General features: G+C 41.2%; 1 protein-coding gene across 6 annotated transcripts in view; it reads left to right on the plus strand.

The window, feature by feature from the left end:
* The window catches only part of ELMO1 (engulfment and cell motility 1), a 559,417-nt gene that overhangs the window by 407,276 nt on the left and 133,437 nt on the right, over window positions 1–18,704 (plus strand). The window contains exon 1 of one of the 6 annotated variants that reach the window (XM_040353216.1): window positions 6,093–6,163. The exons of the other annotated variants lie outside the window; for them this stretch is intronic. The gene's annotated coding sequence lies outside the window, so the exon portion shown is untranslated. Of the gene's footprint in view, window positions 1–6,092; window positions 6,164–18,704 lie in introns of those variants that run through there. 6 annotated transcript variants of the gene reach the window in all.

Here is an 18,704-nt window from a genome sequence, read left to right on the forward strand (position 1 = left end):
GTGTGAGTTGTATGCATTTGAACATTTTGTTCTTCTAGATCAGGGGTCTCCAAACTTTCTAAAGAAAGGGCAAGTTTACTGTCCTTCAATGTTTAGGGGGGCCGGACTGTGCTCAGTGGGAGTAAACGATGCCCAATCTTTGGTATTAGGGGAAGAAATAGTTGGTGTCAGTGGGAGAAATAGTGTCCAATTTTTGCTGTCAGTGGAAGGAATCATGCCACATTGTTGGTGTCAGTGGCATGAATAATGCTTCAAGGGGCAGATAACGGCAAACAATGTGGCCCCAGGGGCACAGTTTGCTGACCACTGTCCTAAATAGAGAGCCACTGTCCTAAATAGAGAGCCACTGCAAGACTACAGATAACAACAAATGGGTTCTTGGTGTGTAATTTGTCTTCTATCTCTTTACAGTTCAATATTTTACAAAAAATACATAACAAGAGACTCACCAGGAAAGGGGTACTAAAGTGAATTTGTTTTCAGTTAAGCCCAATGAGATATGAACATTTTAAATCTTGTGAATTGAGCCTATGGTGTTTGTTCTCCAAAAGTCAAGAGTTTAATGCATTGGCTGTTCTGTGTCACCTTCTTATGAATTAAAATTTTGGGCTGTTGAGTCGATGGTTTGGCACTCTCATTAAAGGCTTTTCTTGTGGGTTTCAACTCTGGGTCAGGGGTACCCTGTTTTCTTGAGAGTAGCCTCACCAGAACTGTTCTGCTTCACAAAACTTTACTAACCCTCTACAATCGGGAGATATTGAGAATATAAACCCAGTGCCTCTAATATACATGTTTGATGGTGTTTGTTCTGGTATTTTGTGTTGTTTGAAATCCATATGGTATAAGCTGTAATTCAGTAGCAAAGCTTTTGAATCAGTTGTACATCGTTAGTTAGCAGCTCCCACATATCATTGTCATTCAGGTTGGAATGAAACCACAGTTGTAGTTATATTCCACACTCTATATGTGTAAACAAGAACATTGTACATTTGCAACAGTATTTAATTGTTGCTTTTCATTCTCAACAAGCAGTCGGATGCTGCATTCACTGTTCACTTAAAGAAAGGCCCTTAAAAATCTTACTTTGGAAGCCTGATTAAAAAATAAATTGCTTTTGAAATCACACTGAGATCTCATTGATCCCACTCTTCTTATCTTATGGCTTACTCTTCTGCGATATGGTTAATGTCACCCTAATGTGACTTCACAATTTGAAAGGAACTCCAGCTGTTGGGACATAATGTACAGCATAACACATCCCAAACTTTGTTAAATATTCTTTAAGGTCCATCAATTTGAGCTGGTAACTATTTTTTTAACTGCTTATACCCATTTTTTTACATTATTTATCAAGGGTGCCTATACACTACCCAATCCTCGCATGCTGGCTTTAAGCATTACTTGCGACAGTTGTGGTTACCTAGGGACTGATAATAAATACAATCATCAGAAATGCTTGTTGCCAGATTTTCCAACCTGATGAAAACCAGAGCAGACACTGATCATTCCCATATCTTTAGAAAACTGCATGCGCAGTTTGTCTGTCAGACAGGTCACAAAAGAGTTTTGACATAACAATAATGCAATACACATCTGCCTGGATATGGCCAACCTAATTCTGCAGCATAGTTTCTTAATATTTCTATAAACAACAACTGCATTTAAGGATGCATTTTCTGTAAAATTAGAATTTTGGAAAGGGTGTATCCTTATGGGGAACCATTTCCTATCCATAGCTGACTTCCTTTTAGTGGGTATATTAAAACAAAGTCTGATGAAATGCAATAGGCTGTTCAACAAAGGTGAATATAATATTATAAATGTTAGCATTTGTGCAGGTAAGCATTTGGCCTTAGAAAAGGAGAAGTCAACTTTTTTCCAGTGTTCTTTGGAGCTTTACAGGTTAAAGCAATCTTAAACTACCTGTAAAGCTATAATTGAACATTAGTAACCATCTCTCGTTGTTGCACACGCATGCACAATTTTAAAGCGTGACATGTTTGGTATCTGTTTACTCGGCGTAACATCATCTTTAAATTTTACCCAACAGTTGGGTATTATATTGTGTTTTTGTGCATTCAAATTTTAAAAAGTGTATTTTCTCCAAAACAACTGCAAAAACTGCATACAACAATTGCAACGCCCAACTTATTCTCTAGGGCCTCTGCTTTAGAAAAATATATAATGATTGGGTGTTCTAAGTAATTTTGTAGCAAAAAAAAAAGAAAAAGATTTTTACATGTAAATATAAGTGTCAGAAAAAGGCCTGGTCTTAAATTGGCAACTGCAAAAAAGCTCTTCAGCCCTGAAGGAGCGCACATGCTCTGCAATGCGTAGCTATGAACATACACCATTCTGCCCTCTCAGACTGATATCACTTCTGCTCTCACACTGGCAGTGCACTCAAAGCTAGTTCCAGAGCGCTTATGGCTTCCAGCTTCCTGGTTGGCTGCTCCAGCTTCACACTACGACACATTGACAGTAGTCCATTACACAGTGGGATCCTGGGACTGGGATGACAGTGGTGTTATCCCATTTATGAGTGAATCAAGTATTTTTCCATGTAAATTGACAATTTGTGTGTCTAATAAAGGATGCTTCCCCTCTTTCTGCTTTGAACTTAAAGTCCGATAAATTATCTTACCCAATGGGGGCCACCCCAATGGCCTAAAATGATATTAAAGACTTTTTAATTTTTTTCAATAATAAACATGTCATACTCCCCTGCTCTGTGCATCTCCGATCCTCCTCCTCAGGTCCCTCGCTGGTGCTCTTGGCCCCTCCCTCCTGCTGAGTGCCCCCAGAGCAAACAGCTTGCAATGGGGGGAAACCAAGCATACTTGTTACTAAGCTGTGACTCTGCATTTCCATTCACACACAGAGCCATGGCTCGGCCCGCCCCTTCTCTCTCCTCATTGGCTCACTGGCTGTGATTAACACACCAGGCCAATAAGGAAAGTCCCTGGAGAGCTGAGGCTTTTGTGCACATCACTGGAGGAAGATCAGGCATTAGAGGGAGCTGGGCTGCACACAGAAGGTTTTTTTACTTTCATACATAGAAGGCATGAAGGTAGAAAACCTTGAGCCTTTACAACCACTTTAATTACAAGTGGTGATCCAGATTTTGAGCACTGTTTGTGATTACTGGGCCATTTCTGAATGAGGGAGGTGCTCCTTGTTTTATAGTGAGATATTACAAGCTGTTGCTGCTATAGAGCATAATGCCGCGTACACACGATCATTTTTTGGCATGAAAAAAACAAAGTTTTTTAAAAATGTCATTTAAAATGATCATGTGTGGGTTTCACATCATTTTTCGGGTTCTGAAAAACTACAACATTTTTTTTCGAACATGCTGCATTTTTTAACGACGTTTTAAACAATGTTGTTTTCGGGTTGTAAAAAATGATCGTGTGTGGGCTAAAAAAGACGTTAAAAACCCACGCATGCTCAGAAGCTAGTTATGAGACGGGAGCGCTCGTTCTCGTAAAACTACCGTTCATAATGGAGTAAGCACATTTATCACGCTGTAACAGACAGAAAAGCGCAAATCGTCTTTTACTAACACGGAATCAGCTAAAGCAGCCCCAAGGGTGGCGTCATCCGCATGGAACTTCCTCTTTATAGTGCCGTTGTACGTGTTGTATGTCTGCAGCTTTGCTAGAGCATTTTTTAAAAACGATTGTGTGTGGGCAACATCGTTTTAATGAAGTTGGAAAAAACAAAGTTTTTTCTACATGCCAAAAAACGTTGTTTTTTTTCATGCCGAAAAACGATCGTGTGTGTGCAGCATTAAAGTTACGTTTTCCCAAGTGTTATGGCAAGTCCTGATGCTGCAACTAGTCATTTCCTCCCAGTCTGTCATTCCTGGGGGAGATATCCATCCTGTAATGACAGGTTGGCAGAATAACTAAATGGGTTCCACACCACCTTCGACAATTGTTTTGGGTCAACTAAATTATAATGTAGGCAGGAAATACAGTTGTGTATGTTAAAGCATTTGCCTGTGAATTATCAGTATTCTTTTTTTTTTTTTTTTTGCTTAATTTCGTCATTACATTTTTTATATGATATAGATTTAAATATCATAATGGTAAAGAATTGCTTCAGATTTGAGGTTAGGAATTAGGCTGAAATTGTTAACTAAGTAGCTGTTAGCCAGGCAACTAGCATTTTTTGAAAGGGATTTGAAAAGGTACATTCCATGTCTCTTTCCTAACACATTTTGTTTTAAATTCAAAATCCAGAACTGAGATTTACACAGCTTTGTTACCCAGCTCAGGGGTCAGTTTAAGAGGTTAGGCTTTCATTTAGGTTAATTGGTGTTTTTTGGCGTTAGATTAAATGTTAGGTTTAGGCATTAATTTTTATGTAGGGTTAGAGGTTAGATTGAGGTTACAGGTCATTTGTTTATTTAGTACTAGATTTTCAGATGGATGGATCAGAAATTCGAGTAAAGTAAACTGTGATGGATTAGGTTTTAATGCCATGAAGTAGGTTTCATTAAAACTATTGTGGCCAAAATTGGCGTGCCACGTTTATTTTTTACATGAAAATATACGTTGTAGACCATATTAAAATATTTTTTTCATTACTTTTAATATTCACAGATCACTTATAGCATGGTATGCTTTCTATTGTTATGTAATTTAAACTTGGGGGAAGAGAGCTGTTGACTTACAGTAAAAAAAAAAACATGTACTTGTGTATTCAATCTCTTCTTATCTATCTTCTTTTTCTGCATTTTTGTTATTACATTCTATCTCAAAATCGAAAACTTGAATATTAAGCATGAAAGTCTAATAATCCTGTTTTGTATTATATTTCCCTAACATAGCACAAGGTGTTACTTTATACTGCTTGTATGGTTGGGCTAGAATTTTGGAAACTCAAAACATATTGACCAATTAGATGTCAGTGATTCTTTCCTAACCCACACTGAATACATGACAATAGTAATAGTGGTTGATATAAAGATCTTCATAATCTTCACTTGTAATATTCACTTGTAATATTTCTAAAATTATGTTTTTTAGTCACTTGTTGCTAAAATAAAAATATTTTTTTAGCAGATTAGAGTATTCAAACTAATGAAAGCTTAGTTCAGTATGGTTGTCATGGGCTACCATTTGTACCAAGTTTTTAAATGAGGTCAATGGTGTGTTATATTTAGATGTTGTGTTTTAGCAAAATATGTGCTTATATCTATCTAGGCAGTGGTGTAAATCCTTTCTAAAAAGGTGAGCAGTACAACCTTTAAAGGATAAGTTCACCTTTAAAATAAAAATAATACATTCACAGTTTTTTTTTCTAAGGACCCTGCAGAGCATTGCACCCATGATGAGCAGCTTGTAGGTGCAGTCTCGGGCCCCTGCAAGCTCTCAGCATAGCGGCCTGCTCATACAGGCAGGCATTTGGTTACCTGAGAGCAGGAAGATTTTTATGAATTAAGATGGCGCTTACCAGCACCTTTGCACCCTTGCAACTCATCAACCATCAATGGCTGATGGTACTTGTAGACATTCATTCACAGGTAACTGGAAAGGTGTTTTCTAATTGTGACAACAGGTGGTGTGAGAAGATCCTCCGCCTTCTGTCAGGGGTCGGGGGTGGGGGTTAAGGCAGGGGAGGAGGCTGTAGATGCTGGAACATGTTACAAGTGTAGAACCCTCTAACCATAGGTAGGTGCTAGATGAGTAGTGTTTGAGGCTCTGTCAGCGCAGGTAAATTTAAACAGGCCTAATGCTGCAAGCTAAGCCTGTTTGTTTTTGATCTGGGGGCAGGGAGTGGCTAGTTTAGCAGTGAGTGTGACTGACATGTGCTTCAGCTCTTGGGTGCCTCCCTTGCTTTCAGTGAGAATGTTCTGGAAGTGGGGCAGGGCTTAGAGTTGGAGTGGCATGGAGTACATGTGAGGAGCCCTGACCAATCCTCAACTAGGGTTGGCAAGGGGCAGGCCTCCTAAATATACTCACAGTCAGCCTGCTGGGGAGGAGTTGTTGGCTGGGTGAATTGAAAGATGGAGTGCTGGAGGGACACCCCCACCCCCACTTCCCAGCTTGGATGCTGCAAAGGAGACTTTCCTTACACGGTCATGGAGAGGTGTCTTGGAACAGGAGCAGTTGGTCCGGGTAAATCTTTCAAGAAGGACTCGGGACAGGAGTCGGTAATTGAGGCCCAGTGGAGATCTGGAAGAGGCCCACCAGGGGAGCTGGGTGTAGAGCCAGAGGAGAGACTGTGGGGTTTTGTGTCAAGTCGCTGCAGTCTGAGCACTCAGGATTTGCTTGTTGGGATCAGTAGTCCACCGTCACTTATGCTTTATTAATCAAATGTTCAGGGCCATTAAGAAGGGGTACTGCAGGCCCCTGGTCTATTATTCATCAAGTGAAGTTTCAGCTAGGAATTATTCAGAGGGAGGCCTAGCCTATTCAAGATGGTGGGACAGGATGTCTAATGCTGTGACGGGGAAGTGTTGCACAGGTGGTGAAGAGTCCTGGAGGTGGAAGTCTGCAGGGAGAGTGCAGAGGCGGGAGAAGTTCTGGGTTGAAAAAGTCAAGATTAGAGTCCACTATTTTTCAGGTTCTGTTATTAATTTTAAAATTAAAAAACACACAAAAAACAAAAGTATGGTCGCCCTTTTAAAACCCATTCCGATCCCTCATCCAAGCATGCAGCTTGGTCTGCTCCTACTGATTAAAAAAACAAACCTGTAAACAATAAAGAAAACACCAACATACCAGCATACCAACACACTTTTACTAGTCCTTTATTTAAGAAAAAAAACTGTCCCACGACATAAATCCATGGTCAATCGCATCATCCAGCAATGCAAATCCTCATCAATCACGATAAATGATGCCTGCTGAAAGAAAAAAACACAGGGCAAACCACTCCTGTATTTACTCCTTGCCGATTGGCCAAATTTGGTCAGTGATTTCAGCCAATATTGCTTAGATTTCCCTGTAAGCTAAGGATTCATCATTAGTGGCTATTATCTGGTGGCCACTGGCTCCTGAAACAAGCTGCTTGAGTGGGAAGCAGACAAATTGAGCAGCAACAGTGCTGCTCAATGGATCACTTCCTGCTACAGCCGGAGGTTCAGCTCAGGAGATAGACACACTATTTAGTTTGCCTATTCGCCCAACCGACAGATTTTATACTGAATCTTGTTCTTAATTTTTACCTGCTCGTCAACCTGGAATGACTGATAATGTAAATTAGGTGACATTCTGCCATCTTGATGATCACACTCTGATTATCTTGAGTTCTGTGACGTCATAAAATATGTTGATTTATTGATTTGCAAATATTATATAAAAAAAAATAAGTTTTTTTTTTTAAACTACTTTATTCCTTACATAAAATTAGCAGTTTAGAACAAACTATTCAGATAGGGTTAACCACTTAGCAGTCGGGTTTTATTTTATGTTGCTGTGATTTGTAGTGCTGTCCTTCTTTTAATAAAGGCTACAATTTTTTCAGAGTGCGGCTGTCCAGAAACAATTTTTGTTCCTACTTTGTTAACCACTTAAGCCCCAGACCATTTTGCTGGTCAATGACCGGGCCACTTTTTGTGTTTCGGCACTGCGTCGCTTTAACTGACAATTGCACAGTCCTGCGACATGTCTCCCAAACAAAAACTCATAAGAAAAGTGGTCTTCTACTTCTTGTTGGATTGAAACAACGATTCTCTTCATTTAATAGCCTCCAGGAGTGTTTTCTCCACAGGATTCTATTTAGAGTTCTATAAAAGTGCGCCGGTGGTGTATGTTCATTGATAGAGGTGTGAACATAAATGGGATAAAATTAGTAATTAGGAGTGATAATTGTCCTAAGCTGCGACAGGGATGGTAGATTTTCACAATAACAACAGCTGTTTGAATTAAGCCAAAAGCAAACGTGTCAATGTGAAGAGGACATGATGGTGGTTGTGGATGATAATCAATAATTGGGGTCATTATATATTGCGTGTTTACAGTGGTAAACCATTGGGATTCCCTGGAGTGATTTTGCTTGGTAAATGGCTGCTTGCTGTTGTCTGGGGAGAAGTGACTAGTATTCTAGCAATATATTACATTGTAGTATTGGCCTGTGTTAACTTAACGTTCAGTGGAAAATGATATAACCTTTAAAGAGAAATGCTTTATTATAGCTGCATAAAAGAATTTAAAAAAAGAAAATGGTCACTGTAAAAAAAAAAACATTTACAGTTATTTGGCATGTAGTCAAAATAACAGCTATATTTGATTTAAAAAGCTTTCGCACCGTGAAAATCAGATAGCATCTCTTTATTCTGGCTCACCTGCGCACGCTCTCTGTAAATTAACATTAATGGCAGCCAACTAGGCAGAAAAAGAAATCGGAATGTGCCATTGACAGTGCTCAGGAAACAAATGAATCAAGAATGACTGGGGGACAATGGATTTGCTGATTTGTGTAGTTAATGGAAAGAGCCAGATGCTGTTCTGGGCTCATACAGTCGCACACATTCTGGACTGGTAGAGCAGCAGACAACACTGGCAGGATGGAAATAAAGCAGCAAGGAACCTCCTGGAATCAGCAAGACCCATTGATTAACTATAATCTCTGTTTCTGTTATGTGTTCTTAATGCAGCTAACCTGGAAAACCTTCTATGAGAAATGGTAACCAGTATAGCGTTTTTAGATCTTGGTTGATAACATTATGAAAATTGAAACACAAATATTGCATGCTTTATTTTTGTGTGAAGCCCTGCATTTGGACTATAGGCATTAAAACCGGTTTTGAAATTTTTCATGAAAGCTTTCTATATGCTAAGTTCTAAATGGTTTTTATGATGAAATGTTTCTTCTTTCAGTTTTGATAGCTATTGAATGTTTCAGTGACTCCAAAACTGAATAATAAAAGTATTGAAATGAAATGCAGTTTGACTTTGAAGGGTGGTTTCTGAACTAGTCTATTGCAAATAGGACAGTTTAGGGACCCTGCTAAGTTTTTCAGCACAGGAGTTGTTCTGTTCCTGTGCTCTGGAACAATTTTCTATCATAGGAAGGTCTGTTGTGCTTTCTATGGGTTGCTCCTTTTTGTATAATGCCTCGTACACGCGACCAGTTTTCCCCTCTGGAAAACTGCCATGACAGCTTTTGGACCATACAAAACTGGCCGTGTGTATGGTCCATGGCAGTTTTCCCGACAGGAAACCGCTGGGAATCCCGGCGGGAAAAATAAGAATGTGTTTTATTTTCTCCTGCTGGGATTCCCGGTGGTTTTTAAGCCAGAAGTTTTTCTATAGAGAAAGCCTGCGGTGGAGCATTAAAATGGAGGTTCACCCGAAAAGTTAATTTTTAACCTTAGATTGATGCTCATTTTGTCAAGGGGAATCGGGTAGTTTTTTTAAAATCTAAGCAGTACTTACCATTTTAGAGAGCGATCTTCTCCGCCGCTTCCGGGTATGGGCTGCGGGACTGGGCGTTCCTATTTGATTGACAGTCTTCCGACAGGCTTCTGACGGTCGCATACATCGCGTCACAATTTCTCCGAAAGTAGCCTAACGTCGGTGCGCAGGCGCCGTATAGAGCCGCACCGACGTTCGGCTTCTTTCGGCTACTCATGACGCGATGTATGCGACCGTCGAAAGCCTGTCGGAAGACTGTCAATCAAATAGGAACGCCCAGTCCCGATGACCAGACCTGGAAGCGGCGGAGAAGATCACTCTCTAAAACGGTAAGTACTGCTTCGATTTTAAAAAAACTACCCGATTCCCCTTGACAAAATGAGCATTAATCTAAGGTTAAAAAATTTTTTTCGGGTGAACTCCTGCTTTAAACACGGCCAGGTTTCCCAACCAAAGCTCTCATGGCAGTTTTCCTGCCAGGAAAACCGGCCGTGTGTAGGGGGGAAAAAGCTAACGAGCAGGTTCTCTGTTTTCCCGGCTGACTTTTTACCGCCGGGAAAACCGATCGTGTGTACAAGTCAAAAGGTTATATAGCTAATTGATCTTGCGCATGTGTGTGCTATGTTTCAGAATATATATGGTCTGTATGGACTGAGAAAGAGCAGGAGCGTATTCAGTCAGAACTACCCACTTTTGCATTTTAACCACTTCAATACCGGGCACTTCCCCCTTTTCTGCCCAGGGCCAATTTTCAGCTTTCAGCGCTGTCGCTTTTTAAATGACAATTGCGCGGTCATGATACACTGTACCCAAAAAATGTTTTTATCATTTTGTTCCCACAAATAGAGCTTTCTTTTGGAGGTATTTGATCACCTCTGGGGTTTTTGTTTTTTGCTAAACAAATAAAAAAGACCCAACATTTAAAAAAAAAAAAAAGTTTTTCTTTGATTCTGTTATAAATTTTTGTAAATAGGTACGTTTTCTCCTTCACTGGTGAAAATGGTGCCTATGGCAAGCACTGAACCTGCGCCCCTGTCAAAACATTTGAAACCCATCTTTCAGATAACCTTAACAAAAAAAAAACAGCTACCAAAACTACAAGTCAAGCGCTTTAATTACCCCTTACACCAGAGTCAATAGCGTTACATCTTATATCACAGTTCCCCCCTTAGAGTTCCCAGAGAGCCTTCCTTACATCAGAATCCACAGAGTTCCCCTTCACACTGGGAAATCTGATCTAAAGAATGCTGTGGACTCTGGCATCATCTTTATATACACTGTAAGGAGGGGGGGGGACTCTGACACAAAGGGGATCTCTGCGGACTGGGATGTAGGGGGGCCTCTGATGTGAGGGGGTATCTGGTTATCACAGAGTCCAGAGATCCCACTTACATCGGTGTCCCCCTTTACCCCTTTAGTATTTTTAGACAGGGGCCAGGTCAGCCATGGCAGCCCTGTAACAGCATAGAGCCTTTTACTTTATATGACCAGCCCTCTCTCCACAGTATGTGTGAGCATTTCCCCACCTCCATCGGTCTACAAATTCCAGCATAGTAGGCTGTGCTCTTATTTTTCTGCTGCTCACCAGTTTGACTGAGAATGATGACTGCACTGATATACAAGAGGACACCCTCTCTCCCTGCCTGCTGCTGTGCTGCAAAAACCCAGCCACTGCCAGAGTCTGTGCCCCCACTACCCCCTTACCAGAGACCAGGGCCACTGTTAGATATCCTGGGGCCCATGACCTCACCCCTGGGTCCATCCCTGGCCCGGCCCTAACCTCAAAAAATAATTCAGCTGTCTTCAAGTGATATTTGTCATCCCTTGTGATACCTTGGGTGGTACTCTTTATGGAGAAATCCTATGCCCTCCAAGGCTTATTGGCTGCTTTCTTAGCTGGTACCAGCCAGGTAAATGCAGAACCGATACTGGAAGTGATGAAATCTTCATAACTTATGGCCTCAGAGGAGAGGAAGAAACTGATGTTCCTCCTCCTTCTTTGTGCGCTGCCAATCCGACCAGATGGAATGGGAGAGCTTTTATTGCCATGAACTACATGGGAGGAGTTGATATTCCAGCAAGCCGAATTAGAAAAAATAATCCCTCCTTTTTACAGACTCCTGGTCCTCTGTGTTTGATCTCATGGGGCCCAAAAAAAATATGATTTAGACTACAAAGGAGCCATGGCCTGCAGGGAGAGGGGAAAGCATGAAAAATGTGCCTGCATCTTAATCAAGAGGGTCAGTTTCAGCATAAGTCACTGGCAGTACAGCCATTCCTCCTGCTGGGCAGGTGGCTGGGCTCTGCTTTTGTACTAATAGGACCTCCAGTCAGAAGTGAGGAGGTGAGGAGACACCTTCTGACTGAGTCCACAGTCCTAGCGTCCTGTCGAGAAATACACCGGCCCGATGCCACTGATATAGTCCTGACTATAGCATCCCTGACAGCATGGGGGAGCAGAGATATTCAAGCTGTCAGAGCTGCTGTACCCGGAACTATAGAGGTAGCATCGGGAAAGGCAGATTCCTGCTTACTCCGCGATCAGTGACTGCACTTACAGAAGTAAGAAATGAGAAATAGTCCCACTTGCAGCGCTGCCGTTGTCCATGAGCAAAGGTGCTGAAAAGGAGATCCAGCTTATGCTCTGGAGCGTGGAGGGAAAAAGAGACCATCAGACCCTGGTAAGTGCATTGCTGCCCAGCCACTCACCAGCACCCCTTCATATGGCGCCCATGGCACTTGCCATGGCAGCCATAACCTAGATACACCCCTGCTGATGGGCACTGATAAGGCGACACTAATAAGGTGGCACAGATGATGGGCACTCATAGGTGGCACTGATAGGCAGCACTGATGGGCACTCATAGGCAGCACAGATGGGCACTCATAGATTGACTGAAAGGCTGCACTGATGGCTACTTATGGGCACTGATGGACACTAATAGGTGGCACGGATGGGCATGGGTGGCATACCTGGGGGTCAGCAGTAGTGGGCATCCCTGGTGGTACTGGTGGCATCCCTGGTCCTGGGTGGGCTGAAAATCAATCAGCACAGACCCCCCCCCCGGTCTGCGTGCAATGTTATGACGTCACGCCCGGCTTGTGCATTCAAACAATCGGCGCCGCCTCGACTGGGAAGCCTAGATAGTTTTTTTTTTAATTTCAGGCTTCCCAGCCTAGAGGTGAGATGTGGGGTCTTATTGACCCCATATCTCACTGTAAAGAGGACCTGTCATATCAAATTCCTATTACAAGGGATGCTTACATTCCTTGTAATAGGAAAAAAAATTATTGAAACTTTTTTGGTTTTTAAAAAAGTGTCAATGAAAAATAATTAAGTATAATTAACAATAAAAAAAAACGAATGCATACGCAAGTCCAGCCCACATATGAAAACGGTGTTCAAACCATACATGCATCAGCGCGAACATTAGAGCAAGAGCAATATTTTTGTTGGCCCCAGACCTCCTCTGTAACTCAAAACATGTAACCAGTAAAAAAAAATGTAAACGTAGCCTATCGGGATTTTTAAGAAAAAAGTGTATATCCAGGGCTCTCCAAGCATTTGAATCCTGACAGATAAAGTCTGTGTTGGAGAGGGTAGCAAATCTTCACACACATTAGGCAAGCAATCTCTAATGGAAACAGAAAAACAAACAAGGCGCCTCTAAGTGCAGAAGTATAAAACTTTTAATATCCCATAAAGGGGTTAAAAACACTTACAAGATAGTGGATTAAACAGGCATGTAGCAGGTAAGTGCGTCCAGGAGATGTTCCAGTGGCAAGGCAGTCCCAGTCTGTGATGGTAAAGCTTCCAGGGAAGTCCACGAGATAACAGCCAACTTGTGCTGAGAATATTCAGAGGACACAATAATAATGTCAGCCTGGGGATGACATTAGAGGAAGCGAGACAGAAACCAGCATGGAACACAAACAGGAAGTGGACAGGAAGTGTGTCATAGAGGCGGGGCGCGTTTCGGAACAGCTCATTGGTTCCTTCTTCAGCCAGTGACAATGGTTCCATAAGAGCTAGACTTCTTATAGTCTGTGGGGTAGATTCACGTAGAATGGCGTATCTTTGTGTGGGCATAACGTATCCTATTTACGTTACGCCTCCGCAACTTTTACAGGCAAGTGCCGTATTCTCAAAAGAAAGTTGCGGCGGCGTAGCGTAAATAGGCCGGCGTAAGCCCGCCTAATTCAAATTGTGAAGACGTGGGCGTGTGTTATGTAAATTAACCATGACTTGACGTTTTTCAAGTCATGTCACGTCCGTGGAATTTCCCAGTGTGCATTGCTCCAAAGTACGCCGCAAGAACGTTTTGGTTTCGACGTGAACGTAAATGACGTCCAGCCCCATTCACGGACGACTTACGCAAACAACGTAAATTTTTCAAAATTCGATGCGGGAATGACGTCAATACTTAACATAGGATACGCCGCATGTACGCCACCATATAGCAGGGGTAACTTTACGCTGGGAAAAGCCTAATGTAAACGGCGTAACTGTACTGCGTCGGCCGGGCGTACGTTCGTGAATTCGCGTATCTAGCTGATTTACATATTTCTAGGCGTAAATCAGCGTACACGCCCCTAGCGGCCAGCGTAAATATGCAGTTAGGATCCGACGGCATAAGAGACTTACGCCGGTCGGATCTAATAGAAATCTATGCGTAACTGATTCTATGAATCAGGCGCATTGATACGACCGCCCAGACTCGGAGATACAACGGCGTATCTGGAGATACGCCGTCGTATCTCCTTTGTGAATCTACCCCTATGTGTTGTAATGGGGGGGGGGGGACTTGTGGACAGCAATCAAATAGAAAGCAACACAGTGATTTAGCAGCAGAATGCTGCCAAATGACTATACACTGTTTACACACACAGATAAAAATATATGGGGATTTTTAAGTACCGAAGTTTGGCGCCATTCCACGAGCATGTGCAATTTTGAACATGTTGTGACATGTTAGGTATCTATTTACTCTGTGTACCTTCATCTTTCACAATATGCAAAGGTATTGGGCTGCGCAAATACCGTGCAAGATAAAAAGTCGCAACTTTTTATTCTCTAGGGTCTTTGCTAAAAAAAAAAACATATAATATTTGGGGGTTCTATGTAATTTTCTAGCAAAAAAATTATGATTTTACAAGTAGGAGAGAAATGTCAGAATTGGCCTGGGTGGCAAGACTGATATAAACACATTTTTGTTTTTCAACATTTTTCATCTTAACGATTCTTGTGAAAGAAAACATTTTTAAAGTTGCATTTGTTTTTCACTTGTTTAATGACATGAATGAGTTGAAGTAACCATTTTTATCTAGAAATAAACTGCACCCCTGTAGCAGTCATTCAAGATCAATACATTAAAGATGTGTGACACAATAACATTGTTTTCATGATTGAAAGCCTTCAAGCATTAAATAGCCTTCTAATGCACTCAGAATCACATCAGAATGTGTGGGTAATTTCTTAAATGATTTCATACTGTGTGCATAACATTCTGCATTTATAAATGTGAGGACTCGTGGATACTGTATACACCACACACAAAGTGTACCTGTGGTCCTTTGAAGATTTCTATGGTTTATGTACCAAGTATATTCAATGAAGCTGACCACTGTGGACTCCTTAGTTCTTTTAAAATGTATCTCCCCCCCCCCTTTTCATTAAAAATCATGACCGCATACAGCTCTGCATGCTGATATGAAATCATCTTACATTTATTAGTTCATTTCAATATCCCGGGCACTTTCACTCCCTTCCTGACCAGGCCAATTTTCAGCTTTCAGTGTTGTCGCACTTCGAATGACAATTGTGGAGTTATGCGACACTGTACCCATATTAACCACTTGCCAACCAGCCGCCGTCGTTATATGACTCCAGGTCAGCTCTCCTGTGCAAATCGCCATAGCTGTACAGCGTCAGGCGCGATAGCAGGCGAGTGTGCGCATGTTGGGGTAGCGTTCCCCCGGGTCGGGCAGATTCAATGTTCGCCAGGGATCTGCGATCGCCTATTACGGCGGCAGAACAGGGAACTGCTTTTGTAAACATAGTGATTTCCCGTTCTAACAAGTGTCATGACAGGGATCTACTGTTCCCAATGATTGGGAACAGTGATCTCTGTCATGTCCCTGGCAGCCCATCCCTCCTACAGTTATAACACACCTAGGAAACACATTTAACCCCTTCCCTACCAGTGAAATGTTCACAGTAATCGGTGGCTATTTGTAGCTCTGATCGCTGTATAAATGTCAATGGTCCCAAAAAAGTGTCAAAGTGTCCGATCTGTCCACCGCAATGTTGCAGTCTTTTTAAAAATTGAAAATTGCCACCATTACTATTAAAAAAAAAAAAAAAATGGCATAAATCTATCCCCTATTTTGTAGACACTATAACTTGTGTGCAAACCAATCAATATACGCCTATTGCAATTTTTTGTACCAAAAATATGTATCGCCCTAAACTGATGAATATTTTTTTGGGGGATATGTAGTATAGCAGTAAACAAAATAAAATTGTCGCTCTTTGTTTATAGCGCAAAAAAATAGAAACCGCAGAGGTGATCGAATACTACCAGAAGAAATCTCTATTTGTGGGGAAAAAAGGATGCCAATTTTGTTTGGGCACAACCGCACAATTGTCAGTTAAAGCGACTGAGTGCCGTATCGCAAAAAATGGCCTGGTCATTAAGGGGGCAAATCCTTCTGGAGCTGAAGTGGTTCAATTTGTATCATTTTTTGAGACCAATATTTCTTTCTTTTGGTGGTCTTTAATCAACACTGGGCTTTTTATTTTCTGCTAAATAAACAAAAGGAAAATGTATTTAGTTTCTGTTAAAAGATTTTTGCAAATAAGTAATTTTTCCTCTTCACTGATGGGCACTGATGAGGCCACACTGATGACACTGCTCTGATGGGCACTGATGAGGCTGCACTAATAAGCTGCACTGATGTCCACTGATTGGCACTGATGGGGCTGCACTGATAATCGGGGTACTGATGATCTAGGGAGAAAAGGGGAGATGGATTCATCTGCCCTTAATAAAAATTGCCGCCATTATAATAATATGAAGAAAAAAAAGGCTGCAATTATCTGTAAGTATCTGTTTGTAGATTGCCATTAATAAACATTTCTAAAGGTGCCTTTTGTTCAATAATATGTATGCAAAGGTAGAAGTTCCTCTTTAAGGTGGATGAAATTTTGAATATTGATTTTCATTTTGCCCATCATTTGACACACCTGGAGCACAATTTTGTGGTACATCCAGATCTAGGCAAAGTGTTACGGAGCCTTGATATGTGGATACGGTATAGAGAACTGTCCTGTCTTTCAAGTGGGCAATTTTACATTGACTATGTGCACAATATCAGTTGTTGGTATTGTTTTGTTATACGAAAACGCTGACATTTGCATTTACTAAAGCTGGCCGTACACGGCTCAATTTTCTTCCTTCAGCCAGCTGGCTGAAGGAAAAAACTGAGCCGATTTTCTCAGCCACACATTCAAGGTGAATGAGGAAATCCTCCCTGCTATGTCATTGTATTCTGACAGCGGGACTCCCCCACCACCAGAGTACACTATTGGCTGCATGCGCTGATTAAGCGATTGTTTTTTTTATCAAGCCTGTTCATGTAAAGTTGATCGATAAGTTGACTTGTCATGAACTGGAATGGGCATACATGGATTAAAAGTCGGCCGGTTCCACAGGAAATGGACGAATTTCGATCCATTATGTCCAGCTTAAATCTAGGTGCATTTATATTGTGAAAAAAAAGCTCTAAAGGTCTATGCATCTTATGCCGTGTACGCACGATCGGTCCATCCGATGAGAACGGTCTGATTTAACGTTTTCATCGGTTAACCGATGAAGCTGACTGATGGTCCGTCGTGCCTACACACCATCGGTTAAAAAAACGATCGTCTCAGAACGCGGTGACGTAAAACACAACGACGTGCTGAAAAAAACGAAGTTCAATGCTTCCAAGCATGCGTCAACTTGATTCTGAGCATGCGTAGATTTTTAACCGATGGTTGTGCCTACTAACGATCGTTTTTTTTTCTATCGGTTAGGTATACATTGGTTACATTTAAAACAAGATTGCTTTTTTTTAACCTATGGATAAATAACCGATGGGGCCCACACACGATCGGTTTGGTCCGATGAAAACAGTCCATCAGACCGTTCTCATCGGTTTGACCGATCGTGTGTACGCGGCATTAGTGCTCCCCTCACCCCCAGGTCTTCTGCTGAGTGAAGATCAGGCTCCAGTTCTGAGATAAAAGTAGCTGACATAAGCGATACAAAGTGATTTTGTTCAGAATTAGAACATCGGATAGAGATTGAAATGATGTAATGGATGATTGTGCATAAGAAGCAAGGATGATTGCCTCAGTACATTGGAGAGAGGCAAGGTACTTGCTGGAACCTTTCAGATTTTTTGCTGCGTGCATATTTCAAACTGATATCTACTTCACAGAGCCTTACATAATGAATGCAACTGTTTTGCCTTTGAAAAGCATATGATGATTTCTTTGTGATGGAGATATTTTACATTTGAATTTTTTCTTTTTTTTTTAACCAGTCCTGTCTATGGTATAGTCACCAAGGAATAGCGCAGTGTTCTTATATTTTAAAGTCTGATGTTTTATTTAATAATAATCTAATTTTATTAAATGCCATAACTGTAGTGCATCAGGAGCTGGATATTGCTACTAACCATTTGTCGGATTTTACAAGAAGGCCGACCTGGGAAATCTGACAGGGAAGATGAATAATCCACTTTTTCATCTCATACCTTTTAATAATAAAATTGCCTGTTACTTTTTTTTTTTTTTTCCTAGCCATAGCTAGACCCATAGAGTTTTAAATGCATTCTCATTTTTTTTCTCAAGGTAAGTACTTCACTATTAAAAAGAATATTCTAAAGCAGGAACAAACAACCTGGGGTCCTTCAACACAGAATTCCCAGCATGCAGTGCTAGCCAGAATAATTTTATACCTGTTCAAAGCTCTATATATAAGTATTTGGCTGTTTGCCTTATTATTCATGACACATTATCGCTACTGAACACCATTCCTTGCTGTGAAGTACAGAAGTACTTTCAAAATTCATGACATGTTTCCCCTAAGGAAAATTTCTTTCTGGAAATGTGACCTAGCTTACCCCGGGTGACAGCTCTTCCACTAGCTCTTTAGGATTCATCACATCTCTGTGCTCCATAGTGCTTTTATATAGAATTCTCTATATATTTTTAACCATTCTGTAACACGTCTCACAGCATTTTGACCATTGAAACAATTTCGCCATCGACAGACCTTTTGTACA

Source organism: Rana temporaria, chromosome 5, assembly GCF_905171775.1.
Source record: "Rana temporaria chromosome 5, aRanTem1.1, whole genome shotgun sequence".
NCBI classification, from domain to species: domain Eukaryota; kingdom Metazoa; phylum Chordata; class Amphibia; order Anura; family Ranidae; genus Rana; species Rana temporaria.